At 50.3% G+C, this 16,394-nt stretch overlaps 1 protein-coding gene across 2 annotated transcripts in view; it reads left to right on the forward strand.

Annotated features, from left to right (window-relative positions):
- Positions 1-16,394, forward strand: part of MYO7A (myosin VIIA) — a 181,379-nt gene continuing 164,985 nt past the window's right edge. The window contains exon 1 of one of the 2 annotated variants that reach the window (XM_043527899.1): positions 1-244. The gene's annotated coding sequence lies outside the window, so the exon portion shown is untranslated. The remainder of the gene's footprint in view (positions 245-16,394) is intronic. The other variant, XM_043527904.1, reaches the window with a different exon arrangement.

A 16,394-nucleotide genomic window follows, 5' to 3' on the forward strand; every position in this document is an offset into this window, starting at 1 on the left:
AGTAAGAAGGATCAGTGAGTATGAATGGGGAGGCAATTCCACTGTACCAGGTACTGTAAGCAAAGCAGGCACAGAGAGAGAGAGGCAGGCAGGCGAGGAGAAGGGTCCGTGCTTTAACTCTTTCCAGACGGGGGCTGTTCGTTTACCTGGGACGTTAATCTCTTCGCCAGGCAGACTGGGCTTCCCTGGAGCCTGGACTATTCACTGAGCACTCAAGGAGACAGTGGTTCGATGTACTGCTAAGGTAAGTCAGTAACCAGTGCCGGTCTGGGGCACAGGATGTCTGGATTGTTTGATTCTTAAGGATTTGCTGGAAAGCCTCTTAGAGCTGTGGGTTCTCTGGGCGGTAAATACATTAACACTTTACTGGGTGGTTTGCTTGCTTTTTCGTGTCCCAGCCCTGTCTGAGTCGGCAGTTGCTACCGTTTAATAGTTATTTGCATGGTGGAGTTTTCTGCCTGGCTTTGCTGGCGTCATTATGGGCTTTGAATCCCACTAAAACGCTTTGTTTAAAATGTAGCTTCTTGCAGGTTATTAACAACAAAGCTGTCAGTGCACTTGCCAATCCTGTCAAATTGCGCATTCAGGCTCTCTCATCGTAGCTGTTAATATCAGAGCGTTTGCTGATTTTGATTACACCAGGATCATGCCCGTGAATCCTCTGCTCTTCTTTTAGACGTATCAGTGTCCATAATCTCCTTAGCGGTTTCCACCGTTTGAGGAAAATGAAGGGTTCAGCTGGAGTATTTGTGGAAGGGTTGGGCTGTGGGACACCGCATACCTAAAGAGCTATTAAAAATTCACTGATATGTGAATCAGGTCCGGTGTCCTAGTCTAAATCAACTCTGCCTAAAAGTAAAAACTTCCAGAAATGTTCAGAGCCATATTTGTCCAGGACTCATTGTCCTGCTTTGCCTCCATAGCAAGGATTAAAGAGCTCTGTACTTTCCATGCATCTACTTAATTTAGCTTGGGTCACTTCCTAACAACAAGGAGGCTGAATTCATTTGCGGAGAAGAATGTTGCTTTTCGGGCCATGCTCCCCACCTGCTGTGCGTGGGTGTGAGAAGGGGAGCGCCAGCACCGGCCTCCGAAGGATGCACACCAAAGACTCTGCAAATGATGACACGACAGAGAAAATGGCCTCAGATCCCAAATCATGAACAGACTTCCCAACATCAACGCTTCTGTAGAACGTAGGAATTGCCAGAGTGGATCAGACCAGTGGGTCCATCTCTGTATCCTGTCTCTGGTCGTGGCCAGTTCCAGTGTTTCCCATGGGCAATTATAGAACAATCTACCATTTGGGGGAACTTCTTCCTAACCCTGGGCAGTTAGTGATTGGCTTCTGAGCTAAGTAAAAGGCACAGATGGCAAGGCAATTCCAGTTACACTGAGTCTCTTAGGGGGTAAAATCCTTTGTCGTCTTGGCCCTGTGGCCATTTCAGGCCCTATGTGCCATGGAAGTAGTGTGGCTGTAATGCATGGTGGGCAGGCCGTGGAGAAACCGCATAGGAGTGCTCTACATCCCCCTCTCCGCTGTGGAGCAATGCTCCCTCCAAAGCCGTGTGGACAGTTTAGAGTTGGGATGGGCCAGTAGATTTGTGACTTCCTGGTTCCCCCTGGCCAAAACCCTCCACAGAGGGAGCTGGCAGAGGCCCAGGCCGCTCCTGCAGCCTCCAAGGTGCCATGCTCATGCAGGAGTGGCTCCATGGTCCAGTGGGGAGGATTCCGCTCTCACCCCATGAAAGAGCCCTAGCGGGTCAGTCAGGCTTTGGCCGTTTAGTGAAGCTGTTCCATGAAAATGTGGCTTCATTCTGTCAAGCCCAGCTGTGTTGGATTACAGCTCCAGCTCCGATCCTGCAGTGAGGGCCCCATGGGTTCCCTGGAACAGCTGGGGTGCTCTTGGTCACAACACAGCTCTGAAGAGGCAGCATGGTCTTGTGCTTAAAGCACTGGATGGGGACTTAAGAGAGCTGGGTTCTGCTCCTGGCTGTGCCACTGACTCTCTGTGGGAACTTGGACAAGTCACTTAGTGTGTCTACCTTTCAGAGTAACAGCCGTGTTAGTCTGTATTCGCAAAAAGAAAAGGAGGACTTGTGGCACCTTAGGGACTAACCAATTTATTTGAGCATAAGCTTTCGTGAGCTACAGCTCACTTGGTTAGTCTCTAAGGTGCCACAAGTACTCCTTTTCTTTTTGTGTCTACCTTGTGCCTCAATTCCCCATTTGCAAAATGGGGATAATACTTCCCTACTGGTAAGGAAAAACCCTTTAATGATTAAGTGGTGCTTAGGTACTGTGGTAATGAGGGCCACTTCAGGACCTAGGTAGATGGGCGGTAAGGATTGGAATGTTATCACCTGTTGCATGGCAAACTCTGAATTCCACAGATTTCCAAATAGCTTTATCTGAATTGTATTTATTAGTCATTGTGAGTCCATAATGATAGACTGCTGGCGATGTGGGCTTTTCAGTGGAGGTTATTGACTTTGTCACTGAAAGCTTTTCATTTCACTGTTAGAACAATTGTGCTGTGCCAGGAGCAATTCAGTGAGTGCAGAATGAGTTCAATATATAGGATGAGATTTCTGATCTCAGTTCCACAGGGGTAAGTTTGGAGGAATTGCCTCTATCTTCAGTTATTCCAGATTTACACCAGTGGAGCTGAGATCAGAATCTGCCCCATACGTACAACACCCCATCCCTGCCCACCCCAGCCCCAGTCGTCTTATTTCTAATTAATTTGCCCCTTGTAGCTCTGGGCAAGATAATGGATCGCTTTTTGTTTTCCCTGGACCAGCTGTTCGCGTCCAGTGTCTCTGTCTCATGCTTGCTAACTTGTGACTTCACAATCCTTGGGTTACCATGGAAAGGATTATTCGGTGATTATTGAAGGTATTGCCAGCTCACAGGTTAGCAAAGCCTTTCCTGGAGCTGCGGAGAATGGCTGCAGAACTCAGCAGAAGGAGGCGGGGAGGGGTGGGGGGGCATCAGGAGAAACTACATCTGGCTTTCTTAGGTGTAAGCACATCTTATTTGTCTTCCTTGACATAGCATCGTCAGATTGTCACTGCTGTGCATTAATGGGACTGGTTCCCTTTGGCTGCGGTAGGAGAGAGCCATATGCAATGATGTGTTTGTGGGCGAGCCAGGGTGTGCTCACTGCTTTCCAGGTAGACAAGCTGGAACGGTCCCTGCCCTTTGGCTGAGCCCTTTGCGGACGTGCACACGGTATGGGAGATGGAACAGGGCAATTAGAGGCAATCCGAGGCACCCAGTGAGGAAGGAGACGGGACCTTAGTTGCTCTTAAAGGTGGGCAAGGATTCAGAAGCAGATCTTAACTCCTGAGGAGCGACCAGCGGCGCAAGCAGGGAGCATGGACCACCGAAGCCCAGAGCGAGATGTTAGTGGGCCTGTCTCTGTGCTGTGTCTCCAGGAGGTCAAGCCCAGGGGATGTAAAGGTGGCTTTTATGCCACCTTTGTGCCCTCCAGATTCTGGGCTGCTCTGCGGGGCCCAAACGATCCCTGGAGTAAGTTAGAGCAACCCTCTAGCAGCTCCCATTTACAGCAGTTCACCCCGAGCTGCATGTAGACTAATGCCCATCTCTACCGAGCTCCCCGGCACCCTCTGCCAGCCTTGTGAGGGTTCCGCTCTGCTGCTTCCAACGGCCCTGCGCTGTGCCTGTCATGGGGGACTTCCCCCCCGGCCTCTTGTGGCTCCTTTCCAGTCTTCGTACCCTCCTCCAGGGGCCGGAGCGAGAGACACAGTCTGTCCCAGAAGCTCCCTCTGTGGCTGTGTGTCCAGCCTGGCCCGAGTCTGCCCTTTATGGCAGGGGCTGACAGATCGTTCACGTAATTTGGCAAAGGCGCATGCAGAAGCTTATAAACAAAGAATGCAACGCTAAGCCCCATCCGCCGTCGGGTCGGGAGCAGCTGATGGGTGCTCTGTCAAGGCAGGTGTAATGCGAGGATATAATTTCCTCCCTGACACACGCTCGATTGCCAAGTCCTGCCAAAGAGGAGATGTAAGGAGGTGCAGTAATCCAGCCTGTGGGCTATGTAGACCAGCCTGCTCAGTGAGCCTTTGTCACAGCTGAAGATGAGCCTTGGAGGAGAAGAGGCGTTTGGGATACAGCGATACGAATCTGTTTGTTTGTTTCTCAAGCCAGACCCTGACAACTACCAGCGTTCGCTTCCCCGGCTAAATCTGAGGCCTCCACCCAAAGGGGAGATGGAATGCGGAAGAGAGCAGCCAGGGATGTGGGCTCATGTGGTTGCGTTTAGCTTTTTAAAAAATGTTGGAGAGTCAGATCTCAGGGAAGGGAGGAGTTGAGTCATGAGCAGGGAGACCAGCTGATGCAGATGAATGGACTGGTGGGCATTTTGGTGGTGGCCCGTAGGCTCTGGCTGCACTAAAAATGTAACACCTGCACAGTGGCAACGCAGACACCCCCTGCAGCGACAGGAGGGGTTCTCCCATCAGTCAGTGGTTCCCAGCCTGTGGCCCGCGGGCCAACTGCAGCCCAATCAGCACACAGCTGCGGCCCCTGTGATATCCCGAGGGCCATCCAGGTAGTATATATATTGTGTGGATGCGGCCCACGTCACACGGAGAGATGCATATGCGGCCCACAATGGTAAATAGGTGAAGAATCCCTGCAGTTAATCCACCTCCCTGAGAGGGGGCAGCTAGGTTGACAGGAGAATACTTCCGTCAACCTAGCGCTGTCTCCACTGGGGGGTTAGGTTGGCTCAGCTACGTCTCTGGGGGGCGGGGGGTGGATGTACACCCCTAAGAGATGAAGCTAGGCCAGTGTACGTTTCCAGTGTAGATAAGATCTACACGAAGGGGAGACCGCCGAGATCCCGATCCGGAGCGGAGTTAAGCAGGGCTGTCCCCTCAGCCCCATCATCTTTAACCTCGCCAGGGAGCTGTTGCAGCGAGCGATCTCCAGTGGCGCAGATGGCTTCAACCTCCACGGTGAGAGAGTGAGCATCCTGGCTTACGCGGACGACCTGGTCCTGACCGCGGACGACCCAGAGAGCCTCCAAGGTATGCTAGATGCCACCAGTCGAGCTGCCGATTGGATGGGGCTCCGCTTTAATGCAAAGAAGTGCGCATCTCTCTACATTGACGACAGCAAAAGGGACTCGGTGCAGACGACGGGGTTCCGGATCCAGGGTGAGCCCGTCATCCCCCTGGCAGAGTGGCAGGCGTACGGGCACCTTGGCACGCCGACAGGTTTCCGTGTCCGGCAGACACCCGAGGACACCATCCAGGAGATCTTGCATGACGCCGCCAAGATCGACGCCTCCCTGCTAGCACCATGGCAGAAGATAAATGCCCTGAACACCTTCCTGATCCCCTGCATCTCGTTCGTCCTAAGGGGATCCGCCGTGGCGAAGGTACCTCTCAACAAGGCAGACAAGATCGTCCGGCAGCTGGTGAAGAAGTGTCTGTTCCTTCCCCAGAGAGCCAGCAATGAGCTGGTCTATATTACCCACAGGCATGGCGGTGCCAACGTCCCCTGCATGGGTGACCTGTGTGACATCACAGTGATCACCCACGCCTTCCGCCTGCTGACGTGTCCCGACACCACGGTAAGGAACATCACAACAAACGCCCTTCCTCATGCGACAAAGAAGCTGATCGGCAGAGCCCCCTCCAAGCAAGACACTGCCACCTTCTTGAGTGGTTCCCTGGATGGCGAATTCGGATGGGACGGGCGCGACATCGCTTCACTGTGGTCCCGCGCTCGCAGTGCCACGCGTCGCCTGGGGAAGCGCTTCGGCTGCCGCTGGGAGTGGTGCGAGGAGCGCCAGGAGCTGGGAGTCCTGGTGCCACAGATCAGGTCCGACGACAACACCATCATCACCCCGAGCGCCAGGGGCCTGCTGGAGAGGACCCTGAAGGCAGCCATCCACTCGCTGTACATGGAAACCCTGAAGTGTAAACCGGACCAGGGTAAAGCCTTCAAACTGACCAGCAAGTGGGATGCCAGCAACCACTTCCTCGCCGGGGGCGGCTTCACCCGCTTCGCCGACTGGCGGTTCATCCACCGCGCCCGGCTCAACTGCGTCCCGCTCAACAGAGCCGCCCGCCACGGGAACCGAGACAAGTGTTGCAGGAAGTGCGGCTACTCCAACGAGACCCTGCCCCACATCCTGTGCAGCTGCAAGCCCCACTCCAGAGCCTGGCAGCTGCTCCACAACGCCATCCAGAACCACCTGGTGAAAGCCATCGCCCCACGCCTTGGGGAGGTCGCCGTGAACTGCGCCATCCCCGGTACCGACAGCCCGCTGCGACCCGACGTGGTAGTCACCGACGAGGCCCAGAAAAAGATCATCCTCATCGACATCACGGTCTCCTTTGAGAACAGGACCCCGGCCTTCCAAGAAGCCTGAGCTCGTAAGCTGGAAAAATACGCCCTCCTGGCCGGCACCCTGAGAGCGAAGGGCTACGAGGTGCAGATGGACGCCCTGATTGTCGGAGCCCTGGGCGCTTGGGACCCCTGCAACGAGCGTGTGCTGCGGACCTGTGGGATCGGTCAATGCTACGCACGGCTCATGCGGCACCTTATGGTCTCAGACACCATCCGATGGTCCAGGGACATCTATATCGAACACATCACCGGCCACTGACAGTACCAGGAGGCATGAGCCGGAATGACATCGTGCTTCAACTAGGAGAAAGGGACTGAGAGACTTTTTTCCATTGGACCATATGAACTGGAACCATAAACTCACTGAACCTTAAATCTCACCAAATGAGGGTAAATCCATCCTCATCATCGTATCCACTCATTATACTCCACACCCGAACATAGCCATTATATGAACAACACACCCCCATATCTCAATGTCTGTACTTTGACCCGTTAACCTTTTACCCCCAATCAGGGATATTGCAGATTATGTATTCCTTACGCCACCCGTTCCTAAACCGAACTTCGCGCCCCTTGATAATCTGTACCTTATTCCCTGATAACCAGAAACTTCTATGCTTAAACTCTGTACAGTTTTCCTTTTTATTTTTGGCACCTTAGAGACTAACCAATTTATTTGAGCATGAGCTTTCGTGAGCTACAGCTCACTTCACGAAAGCTCATGCTCAAATAAATTGGTTAGTCTCTAAGGTGCCACAAGTACTCCTTTTCTTTTTGCGAATACAGACTAACACGGCTGTTACTCTGAAACCTTTTTATTTTAACATCCTCTTAATAAAATTATTAAGATCTCAGTGGAGAGGTCAAGGGCTGATGGGGCCATGGGGACTGAACTACCCTCTCACCCTTGGAGATCATCCCTCCAGGTCAAGATTGAGGGGAAAACTGTTCTGCCACCGACCTTGTTGTATCTGTTCTGTGAGGGGAGAGGATGTCAGTTTCCAGAGCAGCAAACTGAGCATCTCTCACCAGGACTAAATTCATTAGTAAGAAAAGTGTAACCTTACCGCTCAGTTTAGCAACAGGGCAGTGGAAAAGTGGGAGGAGCAACCGTGGGTGTCGCAGGCACAAATGGGATGTTCAGCTCCCATTTAGAAATTAGATTGTAAGGTCTGCAGGGTAGGGACTGTCTCTGACTGTGTCACTACACCACAATGCAAATCATTATTAAGGGTGCTAATAAAACCTACCCTTTAGGGGGAATCTTTGAATGTTGGAAAGAACAGGGCTTGGAACAGAGCAGGTACTTAAAACGGGTCTGATTTAAGCACCTAATTTAAGCTTGGCTTGGGTTTTTTTTTTTTTTTTACTTTCTGTCTCTTCCACTGACCTGCTGCATGACTTATGACAAATCACCATGTGTCCGATTCCCCTCCCACCCTTGACATTAGACTATATGCTCTTCAGGGCATGGACTGTCTCTTACTGTGTATCCCTTCAGCACCTCGCATGTTGGGGCCTTTGGGTGCTATCATAATACAAATAATAAACTGAATAAGAACTTTTTTATGCTTCTGAGCCCCTGCAGCTCCTGTTCAAATCAGAGGAAAAATCAGACCACACTTATATAGGCTCCTGAATATGGATGTGAGTTCTTAAAGTTAGGCACCTAAGTTTGGAAATTTTGGCTGTAATTTCTCTGTGTCTCGACTTGTACACAGATCATAAATAATAATAATATCTGCCAGGAGTCACATGAGGATCCGTTCATTCATGTTAGCAAAGGGCTTGAGATGAAGGGTACGTAGAAAAGCAAAGTCTTCATTATTACCATTGGGCTAAATCTGAGATCCTTGGTTTTTACAGAGTCCTCGCTCAAGCCAAAGTCCTACTGAAGTCACTAGGGTCTTGACTGAGGAAACACTGAGTAGGTCTTCAAGTTGTGACCCATTATTAATCCTGATCCGTTCTTTTCACCTGGGGGTGGATCCAAAGCCCACTGAAAGCAGGGGTGAGACTCCCGTTAACTTCAGTGGGCTTTGGATAGAGTTGCCAGCTGTCCAGCTTTTCCCAAGATCCTTCTGTTTTGAGGGTGGCTGTCTGGGAAGTCTGTGCACGTGCTCAGTACACACTGCCAGCTGCCCAGATTTGTGGGGTCAGGAAGTCCTGGGTTTTTGACCCTTAGAGGTAGCAACCCTGGCTTTGGATCAGGCCCTTGAAGACGAGAGAAGTCAGGGAGATGGATTGGATTGCACTGACGAGCTAGGCAAAGATTTTCACACTGGGGAAAACCATTCAGGATGAAACATTGTCTGCTAAGGGCTTGATTCTGACACTGATACCCAGGCCGAAATCAGTGGGGCTACATGGAGTCTGGTGCTACTCAGTGTAAAGGTGGCAAAGTCAGGACTCTTAGTGATAGAGTTAGCTATCTATTGTGACAGGGTCTGGCCGGATGGCTACAGGAGAGTAATAGAAGGAAGATATATTAGCCCCAGGTTAAGTAGGTCCCTTTTCCTTGGGTAAGGTAACAGGGAAAGTTCCAGAACAATCAAGAACCTTCTGGAGACAATTAAGACAGGCTGATTAGAACACCTGCAGCCAATCAAGAAGCTGCTAGAATCAATTAAGACAGGCTAATCAGGGCACCTGGGTTTAAAAAGGAGCTCACTTCAGTTTGTGGTGTGCGTGCGAGGAGCTGGGAGCAAGAGGCGCTAGGAGCTGAGAGTGAGAACGCGTACTGTTGGAGGACTGAGGAGTACAAACATTATCAGACACCAGGAGGAAGGTCCTATGGTGAGGATAAAGAAGGCGTTGGGAGGAGGCCATGGGGAAGTAGCCCAGGGAGTTGTAGCTGTCGCGGAGCTGTTCCAGGAGGCACGCTAGACGGCTGCATTCCACAGGGCCCTGGGCTAGAACCTGGAGTAGAGGGCGGGCCTGGGTTCCCCCCAAATCCTCCCAACTCCTGGTCAGACACAGGAGGAGTTGACCTGGAATGTGGGTTCACGAAAACGGCCAAGCTGAGGGCTGCCGTGAAGCTCCAAGGCGAGCAAATCCGCCAATAAGCACAAGACCCACCAAGGTGGAGAAGGAACTTTGTCACACTATCTATTAGTCTGCTGCCGGATGAAGCAGAAAGAGAAGCTAGGCTGCAATTGACTCCATACTGAATGCATTGTGGTCCGGGGCCAGGGCACAGGCTGGGGAGTCAACAAGAGACATGAGTTCTCTGATGCAGCTGTGAAAAAGACCAATATCATTTTGGGGTGTATTAACAGGAGTGTTGTAGGTAAGACACGGGAGGTAATTGTCCCGCTCTGCTCCGCACTGGGGAGGCCTCAGCTGGAGTACTGGGTCCAGTTTTGGGTGCTACACTTCAGGAAAGATGTGGACAAATTGAAGAGAGTCCAGGGGAGAGCAACAAAAATGATAAAAGGTTTGGAAAATCTGACCAATAAGGAAAGGTTAAAAAACTGGACATGTTGAGAAAAGAAGACTGAGGGGGTACTTGATAACAGTCTTCAAACGTTCAGGCTGTTATAAAGGGGATGGTTATAAAGATCAATTGTTCTCCATGTCCACTTACGGTAGGACAACACATAAGGGGCTTAATCTGTAGCAAGGGGGCTTTAGGTTAGATACTAGGAAAAACGGTCTAACTATAAGGGTAGTTAAGCTCTGGAATAGGCTTTCAAGGGAGGTTGTGGAATCCCCGTCCTTGGAAGTTTTTAACAACAGGTTGGACTAATACCTGTCAGGGATGGTCTAGGTATACATGGTCCTGCCTCAGTGTAGGTGGCTGGACGAGACAACTTCTTGATTTCCCTTTCCTCTCTACATTTTAATTATTCTATTCCTGGCTCTGCCACTGATATCCTGTGTGACCGTGGCTATGTCACTTATCCCAGCTGTGATCCGATCTAAGAAATGGGGCTAATACTATTTACCTCCCCTGTAAAGTGTTTTGAGATTTACAAATGAAAAGCAGGGCCTACAAGCAAGGTGGTGTTATTGTTAAAACACAAATAGAGTGCGTGCAAGACCCTCTCTGTAACAAATGACAAACTGAATAGCAGCAGAAAGAGGAATTATGATCTTGTGGTTAAGACACTGATGTGGGGCTAAGATCTGGGTTCGGTTCCTAGTTCTGGCATATACTTTCTGAGTGACTTTGGGCAAGTCAGCTGATCTCTCTGTGCCTCAATTCTCTCTCTGCAATGAGGACCATATGCCTTTAGCTCTCCCACGCCTCATCTGTTTAGATCTTGCTCCACAGAGCTTACAATCTAGTCTCTTACTATGTGTTCATAGATTTTAAGGTCGTATGGGACCACTAGATCAGCTAGTCTGACCTCCTGTATGTTACAGGCCACTATACTTAACCTTCTCACTCCTGTACTGAGCCCAAGGAGTTGTGTTTGACCGAAGCACATGGCCCAGAAAGGCATCCCGTCTAGATCTGAAGACATCAAGGGATGGAGAATCCACCACTTTCCTGGGTGGTTTGTTCCTATGGATCATCATCCTCACTGTTAAAAATGTGTGTATTAGTTCTAATTCGAATTTATCTGGCTTTTACTTCCATCCATTGGTTCTTGTTTTCCCTTTCTCCACTAGGCTACAGAGCCCTTTAGTACCCTCTTGCCTGCATAGTGCCTAGCACAACAGGGCCTTGATCTAAGTTGGGATCTTTAAATTCTGCCATAAATAACAGGTGAAACAGATCAGAAATACCAGCTGGCTCCAACAGCAAGGGAAGCATATTGCTCAGATTGGTTCAGCCTCCCGGACTGCTTTATGCTGAAATGAGGCCTGGCTGCATTGTGAAATGATATGTAATTCGATTAATTTTGTTGCTGTTGCAAAGACACAGTCGCTGTCAGAGGTCTGAGTACAAAAGGCAATTACCCTCCTTTTGAGGCTCTGCCTATTTCAGGGCAACAAGCCTGTATCGGATGGCCCAGCAGCGCATTGTTATGCTCTGGCTATGCAGAAGCACGGGAACGGAGGAAAGGTTGGGGCTTTTGTTCTGGCCCTTTGTCTGCCATGGCCTGTCAAATAGATTGAATGCAGGGCAAGTCGACTGACCTTACTGGAGGTGGTTTAAATATTGATGTTGGTTTCCTGATGAGTCTCAGATGATGAATACATGCCTGTGAACCATTGATTTTTTTGTTTGTGTTTCCAAAGGGGGTTTTGCCCTGTCTTATTTGCTGCTGGACCTACTGTAGCAGACCTGGGGGATCCTGCTACTCATCACCGTGATATCTGAGCCACCTCCACAGCTTGATAAAAGTAATTGCCTACTGGAGAGCACACTAGGCTGCCTTTTAGGAGACCTGGATTCAAGTCCCACCTCAGCTACAGACTTCTGGGGCTCATCTTGGGAATGACACTTACATTAATCTGTTCCTCAGTTTCCCAAGCTGCAAAATGGGGATAATAGTAAATCCATTAATGATTGTGAGGTGCCCAGAAATTACAGTGATAAGGGCCATATAAGTACATAAATAATGGAGTTTCTGCTCCTTTTGTGGACTACAGAAAGCTCTTTTGGGGTTAGGTATTCTGGGTCTGTGCTTGTTAATGTCAAACTTCCACTACAGCCCTGAGTTGTCTCTCTGGGCCAAACTCAGTGCAGGTGTAAGAGGTTGCAACTCCATTGACTCTGATGGGAACTGTCTTTCATTAGCTCAACACTACTGAAAATCAGGCCCCTTTTGGCTAGGGTCTGAGATCTGGATTGAAGGGCCGAATTTTCAGATTTTAGCCATTTTCACCCGGTCTGAGAAGTCCCCAGATCTGCCAGCGTGCATCCCAAAAGCACTGTGTGTTCAAAATACAACCCAGAGCCCTGGCTTACTGCTTTGGGACTTCCTAAATGAACCAACAATGGACTGGGTGAGCCATCACGGTCTAAAGTAAAAGCACAGAGAATACGTTTAAGAAAAGCACAAACACAAATCAACAACAATATACGTAACATGACACTAACACTTAGGGCACAGCCGAGGTGGGGAAACCACAGAGGAGCCAGATGTGGCTCCTTGATCCTAGGGGTGCAGTTTAGAGCTGCCTCAAGGTGGCTCTAAACCATGAGCTGGCTGCAATGGCATGCAAGGGTCTGGCCACCAGCCAGTGATCGCTGGAACACAGCGAACTCTGGCAATGCCTCTAATACTTTTAGCTTCTTGGGGGTACCCCAGCTGGCCATTTAACATGACTCTGCACAGTTGCCGGCTTCCTCATTTCCCCAGGGGTGGTCGATCCCTGCTCTGCACCAGGCCCTGCCCCCACTCCACCCCTTCCCCCAAGGCCCCACCCTGCCCTGCCTCTTCCCACCCCTGCTCCATCCTGCCCCACCTCTTCCCTTCCCGTTCTGCCCCCTCCCCCGAGCGCTCCCCCCCTTGGTCCTTCCCCCAGTGCCTCCTGCCCGCTGCTGAACAGCTGATCACGGTGGGAGAGAGGCGCTGGGAGGGAGGCGGAGGAGCTGATTGGCAGGGCCCACTGGCAGGCAGGAGGCCCTGGGGTGGAGGGGGAGGATCTGATCAGAGGGGCTGCCGGTGGGTGCTGAGCACCCACTGCTTTTTTCCTGTAGGGCTCAGGATCGAGCCTTCAGAATTGTTGCTATTATTATTTTAAAATAAGCAATAGCTGATGACACAGGCGCACACACGCTGAAGCCTGGACTGCAGTATAATTTACAAGCACTGTGCCCAGGACTCGATACAGCTGGAGGATGGAGGTATCTGCAGCTAGAGCAATAGGGAAAATTGCATTTACTCAGTTACAAATAAACTGTTTTACTGGAGGTGCTCAGATGCCATGGCGATACAGACCACATGAGAACTGGCTAGCTCAACAGAGAGCAGAAGAAAGCTATATACACATTTATCATAAAAATAACGGCACCCACCAGAGTGCAGACAAGAGCTGGGCTCTGACAGGAGCTACGTGCTTTTCAGTTGGGCTAGGGCCTGTCCTGTCATCACCTCTCTTGCTCTCCTCCTGCTGCTGGGTGCACTCCTGCCAAGCTGGCAGTGTGTGGCTGGAAACGGAGGTTTTCAGAGCATTTCTCTCGCCCCATGCCTGTATTGCTGGCTTTCTGTCTGGCCATCAGAATTTCCTTTCAGGTGTCCACTATGGGCCACCCTCCCTGCAGCTCTTGGCTGAAGCCAAGACTCAGGTGGGCTGAGACTCCTCTCTGCCTGGCTGCTGGGGGAGAACTGGCAGAGCATGCTTCAAATGGCCAGGAGAAAGTAGTGCTGATCAGGAGCTGGGCCATTAATCGACCCCACTTGGGCTGGTGTGAGAAAAGGGGCACCAGTGGACTTTGAGGGAAGCCCATATGCTCACTGGCATTGTTCCTTTGTTTTTTATTCCTTTGCATCCTATCTCCAAAAGGGTCACCAACCCGCTCTTCTTAGCTTCCTAGGTTCATAGGGCCAGATGTTCAAGGGGGGTAAATCAGTGGAGCTCCATTGGAACTATGCCAGTTTACAGATCCTTGAGGATCTGGCCCAATGACTTTAAGGTCATTATGTTCACGGGGTTTAGCTGAAGTGTCTCTTAGTGGTGCTTCAGTATATCTGACTTGTGGGCCCCACTCTTCAATAGAGCGCAGGGCCAGACTTTCACGTGCTCAGCACCCACAACTTGGGGCCAGACTTTCAAATGAACTCAGTTCTCATTTAGGCATCTAAATGAAAAACAGATTTTCAAAAGATCTCAGCACCCCCTGTGTACCCAGCGCCTTGAGCGCTTTGAAAATCTGGCCCCAGTTTTGAGTGCTGAGCTCTTCTGGAAATCCTAGCTGTCCTGTAACTCAGGCCTACTTGGTGTGCAGCTCTGTCCCCCTCTAATTGCACCTAGACCATCTAGAGATGGATGAGTCTGCTACAGCCTTGCTAAGTGCCACATCACTTTTAGTTCATGCAGTAGAGGCTCACACACTAAGCTTCAGAGGTCATAGGTTCGATCCCACCCCCCCAGTGACTAGGGTCTGTCGGCATTACAATAGCATCACCCCTACATCTCTTGGTCACTTCCTATCTCTCCAGGACACGGCACTCATCTATACTGACGTTCCAGTTATGAGACTCATTCCACTGCGTTTCAGTATCACCACCACATCAGAGCCTCCGTTGTGCCCCTGCTTCTGTTTTTCCCTCCTTAGAGCTATTGCAGTGACAAGCATAGCTGTTTTGCAATGCAGAACGTTAGTATCTGTATGACATTTCATTCTTGCTAGCTGCATCAAAGCCTTACTGGTCATAAGGTCAGGAGCATGTTAAATAACCTAGATTTTAAAACTCATGGTAAATATAATTTGTTTGCTTGGTGTGTAGCCTGCAGCATTTGTTCTTGAGAGCCTAGCAACCCTGACAGCATCCACAATATAACTCTTCTACATATGAGTGGCATTCACGCTCACGGCAGTAATGTGCAGTGTTTATATCCGTTTGCTACCACGGGACTTCGCACAGACCAGAACGTCTGCCTAAACTGCATGATGGGTGTAGCCTTATTCACTGGCATTTTCGTGAGGCCTGTCAGTATCATGTCCCCTTGCAATATCTATGGCCTTGTCTGTGCCCACAAGTTGTCCTGGTTGAACTAAAATCCGTTTAGATGTCATACGCACATTGCAATTTTGGTTTTAAATTAACCCTGGTGGGGGAAGGGCGAGCAGCAATTTCCCCAGCTTCCTTGCGGCACTGTGCATGTGTGTCGTGTGCGTCACCTGTGTGCATGTGTCGTGTGTGTGTGTGTGTGTAAAAAGAATAGAAATATCTGTCTTTGAAAGTGTATGTGCAACCCCATCCGCCTGACGCTTGAATGTGCACTTGGGATGTGGCAGAGCTGCTACTCCACTCTGCCTGCTCCACTGTAATTAGAGCAGGGCAAAATATTGCAGCCCAAACTCCCCCCACCCCCCTCCAATGCAGATTCAGGTCACCTGAAATGGTTCACGAACTCATGTTGATTTTGGTGAATTGCTTCGGTTGAAGAAAAACATCAGAAATGTCAAACCGGTTCCTTTCAAACGTTTCCGTAATGCGGTGTGTTGATTTTGGGGGCTAGATTCACAACGCGACTTACGTGCCAGTCACAAAATCATGGCTGTCATGTTGCCACCCTTATGCCCACTAGCCCTGCGGCTGGCCACTCACCTGGGAGGTGGAAGACCCAGGTTCAGATCCTCACACTGGACCAGGGACTTGTCCCCAGGTCTCCTGTATCCCAGGTGACTGCCCTACCCACAGGGCTGTTGGTTATTCTGGACTGGGGGTGCTCTCAATCTCTCCTGTGGAAGCTGGCCCACTTTATATTAAATAATTACATAGTCACTGGGCCAGAGAATGAGGATGACCCTATAGTCTAGTGATTAGAGCAGTAACCTGAGAGGAGGGACATCTGGGTAGAAGGGGGACACCCCCATTCTTGTTTTGTGAATGGTGCCTAAGTCCCCTTGTGAATCTAGCCCTTCATTACCTTTGCTCTTATTTTAAAAACATCTAACCATGTCCAAAAATGAAACAAATGACCCCAAACTATTTTTTTTCTGACATTTTGAGGTGCCAAAAATTTCTGTTTTGGCTTGATCCAAAATCATTTGTTTTTTCCCCCAGTTTTTCAAAACTGCCAGCGAACTGGATAATCAGTTGTTTGCACAGCTCTAATTGCAATACATGGGCTTGGGGCCTGTGATCATGTCTCCCTCTAGTGGTTTGCCTGATTGGTTAGCAGCCCGTTCCTTTCTCCCTGGCAAAGGATGTCTCCTTCTGTTCTCATGGCAGAGGTCTATGCTTCTTGTGCTGGAGAACCTGGATTTAATTCCTGCGAGACAACCGCGGTGTCTATGTTGTAGCCAGGCATGGGCCCTTCATTCCCTCCGCCCCTTTCCAGCCCAGGTGCTGCAGGAGTGAGAGTGGAAAAACAGAGGAGCTGCCCTGAGCTGCTGGGCTCTTAGCTTCTCTCTCTGCTCCTGTGAGAATGGCTTC

This window comes from Chelonia mydas, chromosome 1, assembly GCF_015237465.2.
Source record: "Chelonia mydas isolate rCheMyd1 chromosome 1, rCheMyd1.pri.v2, whole genome shotgun sequence".
NCBI classification, from domain to species: Eukaryota; Metazoa; Chordata; order Testudines; family Cheloniidae; genus Chelonia; species Chelonia mydas.